The sequence below is a fragment of the Oncorhynchus nerka genome, linkage group LG16, assembly GCF_034236695.1.
Source record: "Oncorhynchus nerka isolate Pitt River linkage group LG16, Oner_Uvic_2.0, whole genome shotgun sequence".
Classification (NCBI taxonomy): domain Eukaryota; kingdom Metazoa; phylum Chordata; class Actinopteri; order Salmoniformes; family Salmonidae; genus Oncorhynchus; species Oncorhynchus nerka.
In genome coordinates, this window is record NC_088411.1 from 22,834,073 (window position 1) to 22,852,702 (window position 18,630).

Consider the following 18,630-nt stretch of genomic DNA (forward strand, 5'->3'; position numbering starts at 1 on the left):
AAAATTATTTTCTCCCCTAAAGGCCCTTAAACACATGCAAAAAGGAACCATTTATTTGCACTGTCCTGCACTGCTCCATATCAAACTCAAACATACTAGATAATTGCTATGGATTAAGGAAGCCAATAGGAACTCTAAAGACTTTAATGTCTGCATAGCATTTTCTCTCCTACTGTGGAAGGAAGGCTATCACCACACCGCCATGATGTTCAGAGAACATTATTAACACCTTCTATAGTACAAACCAAAGGGCTAATAAAAAAGATGGGAGACACATCTTTGTAATCTTCTCTATGTTCCAGTTGTTAGTTAGTTAGTTAGACCCATCTTTTTATCCTCTCTCCCTCCACTCCTCCACCTCCTCCTCACCTCACCTCTTCATTCTCCCTCTCTCCCTCCACTCCTCCACCTCCTCCTCACCTCACCTCTTCATTCTCCCTCTCTCCCTCCACTCCTCCACCTCCTTCTCACCTCATCTCTTTATCCTCCCTCTCTCCTGCCACTCCTCTCTCTCTCTTCACTTCCTCCTCAGTCTGTGCTCGCTCGCTCTATCTTTCCACTCCTCTATCTCCTCACCCCATCTCTCTCCCTCAACTCCTCCACTCCTCCTCCTCTGTCTGTGCTCCCTCTCTCCCCACCCTGCCCTCTCCCTGCTCCTCTTGCTCCTCTGGACACAGACCTCCCTGCTGGGGATAAGGTGGAAGAAGTGAAGAGGAGGTGGTGGAGGGGAGCAGGGGAGGAAGAAAAGAACCGTGCCCTATTCATTTTTGCTCAGGCAACCATCCTAATAAACCAACGAGACTGTCATTGACACCGACATGGTGGTGTAGCAACAAGATCGGAATGCTGTGAATCAAGAGGTTGTGAGTTCAGATCTCAGGTGAGGACATGTTGAATAATAGTTATTGTATAAATAACATAATGAATGTCAAAGTGTGTGGAACGCTGACTATTTTGTGACATTCTAAATACTTTTTTGTTTGCAGGGAATCACCTGTGAAATCTCATGTAAAAAATATTCATTTTAAATCCAAAACCACATGATTTCACTTGTGAAATCTCACGTGAAATAAAATTGTACAAAATTGTACGTGGAAATTGTACAATTGGGTTTTATCTGTAAGGGAAACTACTTGTATAGTACTTGCACAGGAAATCTGTTCACTGAAAATGCGTTACAAATGGCACTCTAGTGTTCCCTTTGTAGTGCTCTACTTTTGACCAAGGTTTTGGTCAAAAGTAATGCACTATATAAAGAATAGGGTACTATTTGGGACACAGTCAGAGTTACGACCTGTCTCCTGCTGCACAGACAGACGCAAAGAACTGTTCCCAGCAAACTATTACATGACTGATTGAATGAACCCGGAGACTGTCTATATGAAGGACCTTATTACCAACCAATTGTCAGGGTTACACCAATGAGGGCAAGAAAAATAGGTTTTGATGCCCACAATAAGTAGTCATTCATATGGCACTGCCTTTCCGTAGTGCCTACCTCTCTCACTGTGCAATCACAGAGGATGTGTCCCAAATGGCACCGTATTCCCTATGTAATGTACTACTTCTGACCAGAGCCCTATGGGTCAAATAGGATGCCATTTGGGACATAGCCAAAGTAATATTACCAGGTAGTGGAAACAGAGACCACTGACTCTGACCAAACCCTACAACAAAGGAGATATGGAAGAGTACTCTCCAAATGCTACTCTCCCTCTTACCTCTTACCTTTAACTCACTCACTCCACCTCTTTCTGCTCTTTCCCCTCTCTTCTTTCAATTGCAATCCTCCGGCCTCCAGTCTAGAAGATTACAGTGCTGAACTAGGCTCTCTGGTCTGTGAGTGCTGACCGAGCCCCAACATACCACCACCCCACCACCCCTCCACTGGCTCCAGGAGAAGGCATATGATCCATTAGCTCAGCCCAGGGCTCGACTGACCATTCTTCATCCCCATTTGTCTTTTCCCTTCCTTCCTCATCTCCCTCTCTCCTCTCTATGTGAATTACTGAAAAGACCACATACTGAAATATTTCTATTTATAAATGGCTTTTAAATTGGCTTTGAATAGGGGCTTTTCGAGTTCCTCTACATACCTGTGTTAAAAATTCACTCCATGCAACACAGCCTACTGTATATGACAGTGACTCTGCGAGAACAGCTCAAAATTATTTATGAATTGATTTTGAGCTTCGTAGCTGTGAGAAGTAAACTATAAAGACACACTAGTCGGTAAGTACACTATAAGACAAGACACTAAAAATGCTTAGAGAGAGACATGGAAAGGAGGAAAACAGAGAAAAATAGTTTCCTTTAAAGATTTAAAGGGAGAGAGGGGGAAATAGAGCCAACAGTAGTACAATGGCTTCCTGTCACGTCCCAGAGTTACTCCTCTTGTCTTGTTTAATCAGGTGTAAGGCTGTGTGGGTCAATATTAACCCCCTGGACCATGTGCTGTGAGTCACATGGTCCAGGCCACTCTCAAATGGCTTGCTCTGATAACCTGGCCTGCCATCAGACTGCAAGCTTGTTGGTTCCCCAGGAATTTGTGATGTAATTTGGAAATTGGCTCCATGGACTCCTTCCATGGTACGTTCCCTATACCCTATACAGATCCCTCTATATAGGGACCTACAGTTGAAGTCGGAAGTTTACATACACCGTAGCCAAATACATTTACTCAGTTTTTCACATTTCCTGACATTTAATCGTAGTAAAAATTGCTTGTCTTAGGTCAGTTAGGATCACCACTTTATTTTAACAATGTGAAATGTCAGAATAATAGCAGAGAGAGTGATTTATTTCAGCTTTTATTTCTTTAATCGCATTCCCAGTGGGTCAGAAGTTTACATACACTCAATTAGCATTTGGCAGCATTGCCTTTAAATTGTTTAACTTGGGTCAAACCTTTCGGGTAGCCTTTCACAAGCTTCCCACAATAGGTTGGGTGAATTTTGGCCCATTCCTCCTGACAGAGCTGAGACCAGAGGACATACCTTCAAATGTATGATCTTTATCCCCATGTGCCATAGTCTTGTTTTTTTATGGCGGGTTTTGGAGCGGTTGCTTCTCCTTGCTGAGCGGTCTTTCAGGTTATGTTGATATAGGACTAGTTTTTACTGTGGATATATATACTTTGTACCTGTTTCCTCCAGCATCTTCACAAGATCCTTTGCTGTTGTTCTGGGATTGATTTGCATTTTTCCTGAGCGGTATGACAGCTGCGTGGTCCCATGGTGTTTATACTTGTGTACTATTGTTTGTACAGATGGTAGTGGTACCTTCAGCCATTTGAAAATTGCTCCCAAGGATGAACCAGACCTGTGGAGGTCTAATTTTCTTTCTGAGGTCTTGGCTGATTTCTTTTGAGTTTCCCATGATGTCAAGCAGAGGCACTGAGTTTGAAGGTAGGCCTTGAAATACATCCACAGGTACACCTCCAATTGACTCAAATGATGTCAATTAGCAGTAGCTAATAAAATAACCTTCTAAAGAAATGACATAATTTTTTTGAATTTTCCAAGCTGTTTAAAGGCACAGTCAACTTAGTGTATGTACATTTCTGACCCACTTGAATTGTGATACAGTGAATTACAAGTGAAATAATCTTCCTGTAAACAATTGTTGGAAAAATGACTTGTGTCATGCACAAAGTAGATGTCCTAACCGACTTGCCAAAACTATAGTTTGTGAACAAGTAATTTGTGGAGTGGTTGAAAAACGAGTTTTAATGACTCCAACCTAAGTGTCACAACTTCCTCCGAAGGTGGCTCCTCTCCTTGTTCGGGTGGCACTCGGCGGTCGTCGTCGCTGGCCTACTAGCTGCCACCGATCCCTTTTTTTTCTGTTTGGTTTTGTCTGTCTGTTCACCTGTGTCTAGTTTAGGCTAATCAGTGGGGCATTTAATTTCGCCCTAGAATAATAGTGAAGTCATCAAAACTATGAAATAACACACACGGAATCATGTAGTAAGCAAAAAAGTTTTAAACAAATCAAAATATATTTTATCTTCTTCAAATAGCCACCCTTTGCCTTGATGACAGCTTTGCACACTCTTAGCATTCTCTGAACCAGCTTCATGAGGTAGTCACCTTTAATGCATTTCAATTAACAGGTGCGCCTTGTTAACAGTCCATTTGTGGAATTTCATTCCTTCTTAATGCGTTTAAGCCTATCAGTAGTGTTGTGACAATGTAGGGGTGGTATACAGAAGATATAGCTATTTGGTAAAAGACCAAGTATACATTATGACAATAACAGCTCAAATAAGCAAAGAGAAACAACAGTCTATCATTACTTAAAGACATGAAGGTCATTCAATATGGAACATTCCAAGAACTTTGAAAGTTTCTTCAAGTGCAGTCGCAAAAACCATCAAGTGCTATGAAGAAACTGGCTCTCATGAGGACCGCCACAGGAATGGAAGACCCAGAGTTACCTCTACTGCAGAGGATAAGTTCATTAGTGTTACCAGCCTCAGAAATTGCAGCCCAAATAAATGCTTAACAGAGTTCAAGTAACAGACACATCTCAACATCAACTGTTCAGAGGAGACTGTGTGAATCAGGCCTTCATGGTCGAATTGCTGCAAAGAAACCACTACTAAAGGACAGCAATAATAAAAAGAGACTTGCTTGGGCCAAGAATCACGAGCAATGGACATTAGACCGGTGGAAATGTGTCCTTTGGTCTGTTGAGTCCAAATTGGTTCCAACCGCCATGTCTTTGTGAGACGCGGTGTGGGTGCACGGATCATTTCTGCATGTGTATTTCCCACTGTAAAGCATGGAAGTGGAGGTGTGATGGTGTGGGGGTGCTTTGCTGGTGACAATGTCTGTGATTTATTTAGAATTCAAGGCACACTTAACCAGCATGGCTACCACAGCATTCTGCAGCGATACACCATCCCATATGGTTTGGACTTAGTGGGACTATCATTTGTTTTTCAACAGGACAATGACAAAACACACTTCCACGCTGTGTAAAGGCTTACTTTACCAAGAAGTGATGGAGTGCTGTGTCTGTGACTATCATTAAATGTTAAGACTTATTCTATCAAATCAATTCTCCATGTGTAATTATTATTACGTGATTAAACTAATCATGTAAACTTTATTTAACTAGGAAGTCGGGGCACCATGGGAAAATGTTTATAGAGTCTCTATTTCCCAAATCGACTCTTCAGATATTTTCATATCTTATCGATTAGTCTTCTATTAATGTATCATTATTACCTCATCAGTTCTCATTACTGAATGTTGCAAACCCTTGGATATCTGCACAAACCCTGTTCCCATAATGAATCAGCATGTCACGCCCTGACCTTAGAGATCCTTTTTATGTCTCTATTTTGGTTTGGTCAGGGCGTGAGTTGGGGTGGGCATTCTATGTTTTGTGTTCTATGTTTTCTATTTCTGTGTGTTTGGCCGGGTGTGGTTCTCGATCAGAGGCAGCTGTCTATCGTTGTCTCTGATTGAGAACCATATTTAGGTAGCCTTATCCCACCTGTGTTTTGTGGATGGTTATTTTCTGTTTTGTGTGTCTGCACCAGACAGAACTGTTTTGTTTGTGCCGCTGTTATATTTAGTTCTAGTGTTCAGTTTGATTAAAAATCATGAACACGTACAACGCTGCACCTTGGTCCTCTTCTTCAAACAGCCGTTACACAGCAAAATACAATTTGGCTTAATTATATTTACTAACTAACTACCTAAACAAATCACAGAAATACATAAACCAACAATATAGTTATTGGTTACTAACACAATCTATTGATAAGTCCCTAGTGGGCTTAACCGGTGTGACAGCTTGGTAGACAATGGAATGGGGTGGGGACAGAAATAGCGGAAAGACAAAATGGTTTCACTACACACAGTTTATAATTATATCCATTGACATGCTAATCCTTTGCACATGAACGGCCGCTCATTTGAAAATAATTGCAAGGTATATATTTACGCCTGTATGTCGTTGTCTTCTCTGTTGGAATCGCCGGTCCATCTGCTGGAGAGTCAGTTCATCAGAGAGTCTGGTTAACTTCCCCAGGAGTCACAATGTCTTTCATGGTTGTAGCTTTCTCAGCGGCTCTGGATAGTGTCTGTTGTAATGGATACGTCAGGCGTACACATGGTCGTTGCATAAAATAGATGCTTCTGCGGTTGTCAGTATTCTCGTACTAGACTTACGGAATTTCCAGCTGCAGACTAGTAATTCTACATCTAGGATTTTATTTTATTCTGTAGTGATCGATAGTCTCAGAGTTGAACCATTTCCAGCCGTGTAGCCAACACTACACGCTGTCTGGTCTCCTGGGCCTATAGAGTTGTTGTTCTCAACCATTTCAACATGTAGCGTCAGCTCCATATTTTCTGGTCTAATGTACATTTAGTCAGGAGTGGGTTTTATACACTTCTGAGAAAAGGGCGGTCCATGATGTCGACGTAACATCTATGCTCACATGGCCACTGATTTGGTTGACTTTATATGAAAACCCATATTTTCTCATTTAGAAGGCTAACATCACATTACGTCTTTTCACAAATAGCGTCATGTTAAATCACATAAGTTTCACAATATTTAGATGTAAACCCCATAATTAAGAAGTGTACACACCCAGAGACACAGTCATGAGTGTTTCCTGTCCCTCATGAGATCACCAAATGAAACACACTCGTCATGACTGTTCTTTAAGTGTCCACGGACCACTCCCACATTCTCAAAAATATAAATAGTGTTTAATTATTCAAACTTTTGATGTCCAAGGGTCTCTCTGTGTTGCACAGTTTCCATTCCAATATCGAACACGTCAGAGCATAGAGTTAGCATATTTTAAGACCGCAATAAAACAGCTGACTTCCCGCTCTCCCCCTCTAAGAGAGAGAGCACTGTATCTCTGGGCTATATTAGTAAAGGCCAAATTCAATATTTTATCAAATCTTTTTTGTATATATCTTTTTTATACCTAAAGGGGTCATACAATTTTATTTAATGGTTTTCCCCCATATCCACTCCTTCTCCCAACAGTAGGGCCTCCGCTACTTCTTCCATCAGTTAAAAGTGCAGTGCCCAGCTGATAATCCCCCGACAATTGCCTTGAAACTGAACCTAAGGCAAAACTATACCGAACAAAAATATAAATGCAACATGCAACAATTTTAACAATTTTACTGAGTTACACTTTGTTTAAGGACATCAGTCAATTGGAAAAAAATCATTAGGCCCTAATCTATGGATTTTTGTCATGACTGGGCAGGGACACAGCCATGGGTGGGCCTGGCAAGGCATAGGACCACCCACTGGGGAGCCAAGCCCAGACAATCATAATTAGTTTTTCCCCATAAAAGGGTTTTATTACAGACAGAAATACTAGTTTAATTAGCTGTCTGGTGGCTGGTCTCAGACTATCCCTCAGGTGAAGAAGCTGGGCTGTCGTTGTTCCACATGGTCTGCGGTTGTGAGGCCGGTTGGACATACCGCCAAATTCTATAACACGGCGTTGGAGTTGGCTTCTTGTCGAGAAATGAAACTTCAATTCTCTGCCACCAGTTATGGTAGACATTTATGCAGTCAGCATGCCAATTGCAGCTCCCTCAAAACTTGAGACATCTGTGGCATTGTGTTGTGTGACAAAATTGCACATTTTAGGGTGGCCTTTTGCTGTCCCCAGCACAAGGTGCACCTATGTAAAGATCATGTTGTTTAATCAGCTTATTGATATGCCAAACCTGTCAGGGGGATGGATTCTCTTGGCAAAGGAGAAATTCTCACTAACAGGGCTGTAAACAAATTGTGCACAACATTTAAGAGAAATTAGCTTTTTGTGCTTATGGAACACAAAGTGTGTCAAGCAAGTGAAAGTTACGAAAATTGTGTCAAATGTTAGGAAAAGGGATAACTGTTAAAGGAAATCAAACTGAAGCCATCGCGTGAAGATGCACACAAGTATGAGCTGACAATAATTGGCTATTTTTGACTGCTGTCATATCGACACAAATTCATTATAATGACATTATTGACTTTGTGCCTAGTTTCACTATTAATCAAGGCAACTTGGGCTTATAATTTTGTTTAGGCTGCTGATGTTTTCATAATTTTGTACCTGCTTCTCAGTGGTTGGGGTATTTATAAAAATCAAATGTTGCTAGGTTCCAACTCATATGCTTTCTGTTTCATAGTTGTAACAAAGAAACTTCACAAATAAAATTGATTGAAAACTTGAATGTTGGTGTTTTTTGTAGTTTTTTGTTTTTACATGTAGCCTACGAATCAAATCAAATCAAATGTTATTTGTCACAGTCATAAAACAGGCGTAGACCTCAACTTGAAATGCTTACTTAAAAGCCTTTAACCAACAATGCAGTTAAAAAAACACAAGAAAATGACATAACAAAAAGTAACACAAAAAATGACATAACAATATCAAGGCTATATACAGGGGGCACCGGCACCGAGTCAATGTGTGGGGTACAGGTTAGTCGATGTAATTTATAAAGTGTCCATGCATAGATAATAAACAGCGAGTAGCAGCAGTGGGGGGGTCAATGTAAATTGTCCAGGTGGCCATATGATTAATTGTTCAGCAGCTTTATGCCTTGGACTTGGCGCTCCGGTAGAACTGACACCGCCTAATATATAGGTCCTGGATGTCAGGAAGCTTGGCCCTAGTGATGTACTGGGCCGTACGCACTACCCTCTGTAGCGCCTTATGGTCAGATGCCGAGCAGTTGCCATACCAGGTGGCGATGCAACCAGTGCTCTCGATGGTGCAGCTGTAGAACGTTTTGTGGATCTGGGGATCCATGCCAAATCTTTTCAGTCTCCTGAGGGGGAAAAGGTGTGCCCTCTTAACAACTGTCTTGGTGTGTTTGGACCATGATAGTTAGTTGGTGATGTGTAAATTGAAACTCTCGACCCGCTCCACTTCAGCCCCATCGATGTTAATGGGGGCCTGTTCGACCCTCCTTTTCCCATAGTCCACTATCAGCTCCTTTGTCTTGCACACGTTGAGGAAGAGGTTGTTGTCATGGCACCATACTGCCAGGTCTCTGACCTCCTCCCTATAGGCTGTCTCATCATTGTCGGTGATCAGGCCTACCACTGTTCTGTCGTCAGCAAACTTAATGATGATGTTGAAGTCGTGCTTGGCCACACAGTTGTGGGTGAACAGGGAGTACAGGAGGGGACTAAGCACACACCCCTGAGGGGCCCCAGTGTTGAGGATCAGCTTGGCAAATGTGTTGTTGCCTACCCTTACCACCTGGGGGAGGCCCGTAAGAAAGTCCAGGATACAGTTGCAGAGGGAGGTATTTAGTCCCAAGGTCCTTAGCTTAGTGATGAGCTTTGTGGGCACTTTGATGACGAACGCTAAGATGTAGTCAATCAACAGTATAGTCACACCATTCTCATTCTTGTCCAGGTGGGAAAGGGCAGTGTGGAGTGCGATTGAGATTGCATCATCTGTGGATCTGTTGGGGCAGTATGCAAATTGGAGTGGGTCTAGGGTTTCTGGAATGATGGTGTTGATGTGAGCTATGACCAGCCTTTCAAAGAACTTCATGGCTGCCGAAGTGAGTGCTATAGGGCAGGAATCATTTAGGCAAGTTAACTTTCCTTTCTTGGGCACAAGGAGTATGGTGGTCTGTTTGAAACATGAAGGTATTACAGACTCATTCAGGGAGAGGTTGGAAATGTCAGTGAAACCCCACGGCTTTGTGAATGTTGACCTGTTTAAAGGTCTTACTCACATCGGCTACGGAGAGCGTGATTACATAGTTGTCCGGAAACAGCTGGTGCTCTCATGCATGCTTCAGTGTTGCTTGCCTTGACGCGAGCATAAAATACATTTAGCTCGTCTGATAGGCTCGTGTCACTGGGCAGCTCACGGCTGGGTTTCCATTTGTAGTCTGTAATATTTTTCAAGCCCTGTTACATCCGGTGCATCAGAGCCTGTGTAGTAGGATTCAATCTTAGTCCTGTATTGACGCTTTGCCTGTTTGATGGTTCCCCTGAAGTCATAGTGGGATTTCTTATAAGCGTCCGGATTAGTGTCCCACTCCTTGAAAGCGGCAGCTCTAGCCATGGCTTGGTGCGAACATGGGACGAACATGTTTAGTGACCTCCTATAGTACCTGTAATGTATTCCGGAATCAGAGAAGCACTTCATTTCTCAAACAGAGCTAGTCCTTGAGGTCCGAAGTTTGTTTAACACACCTCATTCCATCTTACTCTCTGGTCTAGGTACTTTTAAGTGAATTTCTAAGTTGCATTGTGGCTTTCAAACAACAATAAACCTGTATTCTTCTGTATCCTTGACATTCTCTTGTGTAGCCATAATCACTTTTTAAAAGCACAGTCTCTAACCCGTTTGGCTGACTAGAGCCCTGAACAATGACCCTATTAGCTTTAGAGTGCACAACTTTTGAGTGTGTCTGTGTGAATCCTCATAGAAAAAGGTATACTTTTATATTCTGGAAGGGTGGTCACATTTGAATAGAGTGCAAAGCAAGTGGGCTGACATTCTCATTTGATAGTGTGCAGCTCCATGTGCCATTGTAAAATGTTCATTTTGGAAGGTTAGGGCTTTTCTATAAAACACATTGTATTCTGGAGAATTTAAAGGACACAAAATAATACAGGTTTATGTTGGTTTGAAAAGCCATAGCAAGTATCCTTGCCGCGCAAACAAACGCAGTATAAGAAATGCAATCATATGAGCATATGCATAATGAAGATGCATGGTGATGATGTATCAACCGTGGAACCGAAACAGTAGACCTATTTTCAAATATGAAATGGTATATTATTATATTATAATATATATGCTTGTTGCTAGCACAGCTCCTTATTAGAATTTCCTCACAGAATAAAACAAATTATATTCTTAAAGGGGGAACCCATTTGCACACCAAGTATGTTGACAACTCGGACAAAACAGAGATGCTTCTTCTAGGTCCCAAGAAACAAAGAGATATTCTGTTGAATCTGACAATGAATCTGGATGGTTGTACAGTCGTCTCAAATAAAACTGTGAAGGACCTCAGACACTGACCTCTCTTTCGACGAACATATTAAGACTGTTTCAAGGACAGCTTTTTTCCATCTACGTAACATTGCAAAAATCAGAAACTTTCTGTCCAAAAAGGGTGCAGAAAAATTAATCCATGCTTTTGTTACTTCTAGGTTAGACTACTGCAATGCTCTACTTTCTGGCTACACGGATAAAGCACTAAACAAACTTCAGTTAGTGCTAATTTCCTGTGCTAGCCTCCCTACACTGGCTTCCTGTTAAGGCAAGGGCTGATTTCAAGGTTTTGCTGCTAACCTACAAAGCATTACATGGGCTTGGACCTACCTATCTTTCTGACTTGGTCCTGCCGTACATACCTACACGTACGCTATGGTAACAAGACGCAGGCCTCCTAATTGTCCCTAGAATTTCTAAGCAAACAGCTGGAGGCAGGGCTTTCACCTATAGAGCTCAATTTTTGTGGAATGGTCTGCCTACCCATGTGAGAGACGCAGACTCGGTCTCAACCTTTAAGTCTTTACTGAAGACTCATCTCTTCAGTGGGTCATATGATTGAGTGTAGTCTGGTCCAGGAGTGTGAAGGTGAACGTAAAGGCTCTGGAGCAACGAACCGCCCTTGCTGTCTCTTCCTGGCCGGTTCCCCTCTCTCCACTGGGATTCTCTGCCTCTAACCTTATTACAGGGGCTGAGTAACTGGCTTACTGGTGCTCTTTCATGCCATCCCTAGGAGGGGTGCATCACTTGAGTGGGTTGAGTCACTGACGTGATCTTCTTTTCTGGGTTGGTGCCCCCTTGGGTTGTGCCGTGGCGGAGATATTTGTGGGCTATACTCGGCCTTGTCTCAGGATCGTAAGTTGGTGGTTGAAGATATCCCTCTAGTAGTGTGGGGCTGTCTTTTGGCAAAGTGGTTGGGGTTATATCCTTCCTGTTTGGCCCTGTCCGGGGTATCATCGGATGGGGCCACAGTGTCTCCTGACCCCTCCTGTCTCAGCCTCCAGTATTTATGCTGCAATAGTTTATGTGTCGGGGGGCTATGGTCAGTTTGTTATATCTGGAGTACTTCTCCTGTCTTATCCTGTGTCCTGCGTGAATTTAAGTATGCTCTCTCTAATTCTCTCTTTCTCTCGTAGGACCTGAGCCCTAGGACCATGCCTCAGGACTACCTGGCATGATGACTCCTTGCTGTCCCCAGTCCACCTGGCCGTGCTGCTGCTCCAGTTTCAACTGTTCTGCCTGCGGCTATGGAATCCTGACCTGTTCACCGGATGTGCTACCTGTCCCAGACTTGCTGTTTTCAACTCTCTAGAGACAGCAGGAGTGGTAGAGATACTCTTAATGATCGGCTATGAAAAGCCAGCTGACATTTGCTGCACCCTCGACAGCTACTGTGATTATTATTATTTGACCATGCTGGTCATTTATGAACATTTGAACATCTTGGCCATGTTCTGTTATAATCTCCACCCGGGACACAGCCAGAAGAGGACTGGCCACCCCTCATAGCCTGGTTCCTCTCTAGGTTTCTTCCTAGGTTTTGGCCTTTCTACAGAGTTTTTCCTAGCCACCGTGCTTCTACACCTGCATTGCTTGCTATTTGGGGTTTTAGGCTGGGTTTCTGTACAGCACTTTGAGATATCAGCTGATGTACGAAGGGCTATATAATTTGATTTACATTGGACAGCTCCATATGCCATTGTAAAAGGTTTGTTTTGTAAGGTTAGGTCTACTCTATAAAAGGCGTTGTGTTCTGAATTAGGCACAAGTAAACATAATACAAGTAAAGAAGGGTAAGTGAACAACCTTGGAAATATTTTCTCTTCTGTCAACTTGAAAACCTTGGTTTGAACAACAATCATTCCAGACAGCCGTTCCAAGGTAAATAACATTGTGATTTAGAATGTCCCTGCTGACATTGTTTTCTTGTTTCACAATTGTTAATTTCTTATTATTCTACTTTTTGCACAGACAAATTAGTCACCAGCATTTAATTGGAAATGGAGTGTGTTATATTTGACAATTAGTGCACACACACACACACGCACGCACGCACGCACACACACACACACAGACGCACACACACCCCTCGATGCAATGTTGGCTCATACAAACTAGTAAACGACTAACGCTCGTTCTTTCAGTCAAATAACATTTGAACATCTCATTATAACACTTCCCACACTGCCCCTACTCGGATGGTATCGCGCCGTCCCAATCTTCGCTCTCTCTCCCCCGCTACTCTCTCCTCTTCCATCCTATCATCTCTTCCCTCTGCTCAAACCTTCTCCAACCTATCTCCTGATTCTGCCTCCTCAACCCTCCTCTCCTCCCTAACTCTCTCTCCTCTGCTCTCATCCTTCTAGACCTATCGGCTGCCTTCGATACTGTGAACCATCAGATCCTCCTCTCCACCCTCTCCGAGTTGGGCATCTCCGGCGCGGCCCACGCTTGGATTGCGTCCTACCTGACAGGTCGCTCCTACCAGGTAGCGTGGCGAGAATCTGTCTCCTCACCACGCGCTCTCACCACTGGCGTCCCCCAGGGCTCTGTTCTAGGCCCTCTCCTATTCTCGCTATACACCAAGTCACTTGGCTCTGTCATAACCTCACATGGTCTCTCCTATCATTGCTATGCAGACGACACACAATTAATCTTCTCCTTTCCCCCTTCTGATGACCAGGTGGCGAATCGCATCTCTGCATGTCTGGCAGACATATCAGTGTGGATGACGGATCACCACCTCAAGCTGAACCTCGGCAAGACGGAGCTGCTCTTCCTCCCGGGGAAGGACTGCCCATTCCATGATCTCGCCATCACGGTTGACAACTCCATTGTGTCCTCCTCCCAGAGCGCTAAGAACCTTGGCGTGATCCTGGACAACACCCTGTCGTTCTCAACTAACATCAAGGCGGTGGCCCGTTCTTGTAGGTTCATGCTCTACAACATCCGCAGAGTACGACCCTGCCTCACACAGGAAGCAGCGCAGGTCCTAATCCAGGCACTTGTCATCTCCCGTCTGGATTACTGCAACTCGCTGTTGGCTGGGCTCCCTGCCTGTGCTATTAAACCCCTACAACTCATCCAGAACGCCGCTGCCCGTCTGGTGTTCAACCTTCCCAAGTTCTCTCACGTCACCCCACTCCTCCGCTCTCTCCACTGGCTTCCAGTTGAAGCTCGCATCCGCTACAAGACCATGGTGCTTGCCTACGGAGCTGTGAGGGGAACGGCACCTCAGTACCTCCAGGCTCTGATCAGGCCCTACACCCAAACAAGGGCACTGCGTTCATCCACCTCTGGCCTGCTCGCCTCCCTACCACTGAGGAAGTACAGTTCCCGCGCAGCCCAGTCAAAACTGTTCGCTGCTCTGGCCCCCCAATGGTGGAACAAACTCCCTCACGACGCCAGGACAGCGGAGTCAATCACCACCTTCCGGAGACACCTGAAACCCCACCTCTTTCAGGAATACCTAGGATAGGATAAAGTAATCCTTCTCACCCCCCTTAAAAGATTTAGATGCACTATTGTAAAGTGGCTGTTCCACTGGATGTCTTAAGGTGAACGCACCAATTTGTAAGTCGCTCTGGATAAGAGCGTCTGCTAAATGACTTAAATGTAAATGTAAAATGTAAATGTAAATTATGTTGAGATGTGTAGTGGGTAGGATGTGTGTGTGTGTGTGTGTGTGTGTGTGTGTGTGTGTGTGTGTGTGTGTGTGTGTGTGTGTGTGTGTGTGGCTGTGCCAGTGCATCGTAGTGGGTGGGTGTTAGCCTACACTGAATGCCGAGTTCAGATTCAGTTCAGTTTGTGGCGTCTTACCTTAAACACAAACGGGTTGGAAACACAACCCACCTGAGGTTATACAGTTGAAGTTGGAAGTTTACATACACTGAGGTTGGTGTCATTAAAACTTGTTTTTCAACCATTCCACAAATTCCTTGTTAAGAAACTATAGTTTTGGCAAGTCGGTTAGGACATCTACTTTGTGCATGACACAAGTCATTTTTCCAACAATTGTTTACAGACAGATTATTTCACTTATAATTCACTCTATCACAATTCCAGTGGGTCAGAGGTTTACATACACTAAGTTGACTGTGCCTTTAAACAGCTTGGAAAATTCCAGAAGATTATGTCATTGCTTTAGAAGCTTCTGATAGGCTAATTGACATAATTTGACTTCACAAAATCGATGGCATCAAGAGGGTGGAAAATGATGTGGATATATTGAAGCAACATCTCAAGACATCAGTAAGGAAGTTAAAGCTTGGTCGCAAATGGGTCTTCCAAATGGACAATGACCTCAAGCATACTTCCAAAGTTGTGGCAAAATGGCTTAAGGACAACAAAGTCAAGGTATTGGAGTGGTCATCACAAAGCCCTGACCTCAATCCTATAGAAAATGTGTGGGCAGAACTGGAAAAGCATGTGCGAGCAAGGAGGCCTACAAACCTGACTCAGTTACACCAGATCTGTCAGGAGGAATGGGCCAAAATTCACTCAACTTGTTGTGGGAAGCTTGTGGAAGGCTACCCAAAATGTTTGATCCAAGTTAAATAATTTAAAGGTAATGCTTCCAAATACTAATTGAGTGAAAGAAATGAAAGCTTAAATAAACCATTTTCTCTTCTATTATTCTGACATTTCACGTTCTTAAAATAAAGTGGTGATCCTAACTGACCTAAGACAGGGAATTTTTACTCCGATGAAATATCAAGAATGGTGAAAAACAGAGTTCAAATGTACTTGGCTAAGATGTATGTAAACGTCTGACTTCAACTGTATGTTATATATTTACTGCTTTTATTGATTTCATTAGATGAATTAGCCTGAACTACAGCTAAAGTGTTAGCCTCATCTCATCCCACTGCTGATAATGATAATGTTCACCAAATACTGTATGTTCCCCCTCTCCACTATTAAAGTAAACGTCAGACAGTATTAACATGCTAATTTATACAAAACCTCAGCTGTCCCTGCTACACCCACCCCTTCTCTCCCCCAGTGCACCCATCCATCCCCCTCAAAGAGGGTTATCTCAACAATTATGAAAAATGACTCCAGAAAATATGATCTGACACACTATCTCAATATTAAGAGAGTTTGAGAGAACAATACATTTGGGTTTTGAGGCTTATTAATCAAGTTATGAGAGGGTAAAGAGTTGCCAGTTAAATGTCACTGTCAATCTTACTGAAACTCACTTTCCCTCTCACTGCCAAAGAGACGTCATCTCAACCCGATGGTGGTATTTATAGACGTACAGTGTTTTTGTCTTCTCCTCTTTGGACTGGTCACATTCTATGTGTTCGCCAAGGGAGGTCATTCTAGGCAACTCATAGGACTAAGTCCATTGGTAACTTACTGTAGAGAGAGTGATTGGAAGAGCAAAGCTTCAGAGCGGGCTTTTTGGAAATCTCATGAGAACACATAAAACATCATAGAACCTCAAAGGTGACTCCTAAACGACAGCCCTATTGGCCCTTGACAAAAGTATTGCACTATATAGCGAATAAGGTGCCATTTGAGATGCAATTCAAGACAGCCATAGCCAAGTCTGTCTGCATGAACTATGAACCATCAGACAAAACAAGTCCTTCAACAGCACTATTCAACTTGTTTTTCATTTAACTTCATTCATAACATCTACAGGTACCTTAAAGCCTAAGTGTTGGGGCTTGGTATACAGTATAATTAGGGAAATTGTTGTGATATAAGGGATGAGTTTCTAATGTTATACAAATCTGACAAAGCCCTTTAAGTCTGAACAATGGGTTATGAAATCCATGAATAGCCATTGAAGTGAAATAAATCCAGCTGTGAAAATGTCTCATGTTACCGTGAATACAAGGACCATTAAGCACAAATGCCTGGTTCAGTTAGAAGGGATCAACCTGACCAGCCAGTGGAAAAGATTCAGTACACTCAAAAAACTGCTGGGTTAAAAACAACACCATTTGAGTAAATATTGGACAGATCACCAGTTAGGTTATTTTCACCCAGCCAGTTGGGCCACTCAGTTTGGTTGTTGGGTTATTGATGATGAGTTACTGAGATATTACCCACCAGGCATGTGTCTAGGTCTTTGTGGGCTCAACTGAGGGAAATATGTTCCACTATCTTCCACAGTCTATGGTAGAAAGAAATCCATTATTCTGAGTTATAACAGTGAAGAAGAAGGATTTTAATTTCTCACCCTCACTGTGTCATGAATAAATGATGAGGTGTGTTTGAATGAATCACTCGATATTCTTTACTGTGTGCCCATTCTAAAGTTCTCTAAATGGCAGACAGGCCACTACATTTATTTTTACAAGCCAGGTGCTGTTAACCTGATCAAGGGAAGAAAGTTATCTCACATTAGCCAATGGCTGTGTCCTTCTGGCCAATGTCTGTGCCCTTCTGGCCAATGTCTGTGTCCTTCTGCAGAAATGTATCTCACATGAACCAATTCCATCCTGGGTCCTCTTACAGGAGAGACCTACTAGCCTGGCCCACTGAATTGCTGTGAGAGGTTTGGAGAAGGCTGAATCATGTTGTTCCATCATTTAAAAAAAATAAAAAAATAAGAAGCTTTACACAATATCCTCATAATACAAAAAGTTAATACAGTATGAATAAAGGACTCCTAGTCCATAGGTCATACACACTGTATGTTAATTCCATACAATCAAGCGATTTACTTTAACAAATCAAAATATATTTTATATTTGAGATTCTTCAAAGTAGCCACCCTTTGCCTTGATGACAGCTTTGCTCACTCTTGGCATTCTCTCAACCAGCTTCATGAGGTTATCACCTGGAATGCATTTCAATTAACAGGTGTGCCTTGTTAAAAGTTAATTTGTGGAATTTCTTTCCTTCTTAATGTGTTTGAGTCAATCAGTTGTGTTGTGACAAGGTAAGGTGGGTATACAGAAGATAGCCCTATTTGGTAAAAGATCCAAGTCCGTATTATGGCAAGAACAGCTCAAATAAGCAAAGAGAAATGACAGTCCATCATTACTTTAAGACATGAAGGTCAGTCAAGAACTTTTAAAGTTTGTTCAAGTGCAGTCACAAAAACCATCAAGCACTATGATGAAACTGTCTCTCATGAGGACCGCCACAGGAAAGGAAGACCCAGAGTCAACACCTGTTAATTGAAATGCATTCCAGGTGATAACCTCATGAAGCTGGTTGAGAGAATGCCAAGAGTGAGCAAAGCTGTCATCAAGGCCTAGAATGCCAAGGGTGTTCAAAGCACTTGAACACTTGAACAAACTTTAAAAGTTCTTGAAATTTTCCAGATTGACTGACCTTCATGTCTTAAAGTAATGATGGATTGTCATTTCTCTTTGCTTATTTGAGCTGTTCTTGCCATAATACGGACTTGGATCTCAAGGACTTGGACCCTCAATCCCTCGGACGTCTAACGACAAAGTCAAAGCCACGGACGGAGTAAAAGGCGACTTGTTTCAAAGGGAGGTGGGGGCAAAGATAAGACAATAATTAATAACTCATTTCTGGAGGGAATTGTTATAAAAGTGTTTTTTGTCCATATCATACCCTGCTATTACAGCGCATTGTGCGAGTGAAGGCACATCCCTATCTCCATTCCCCAGATATCT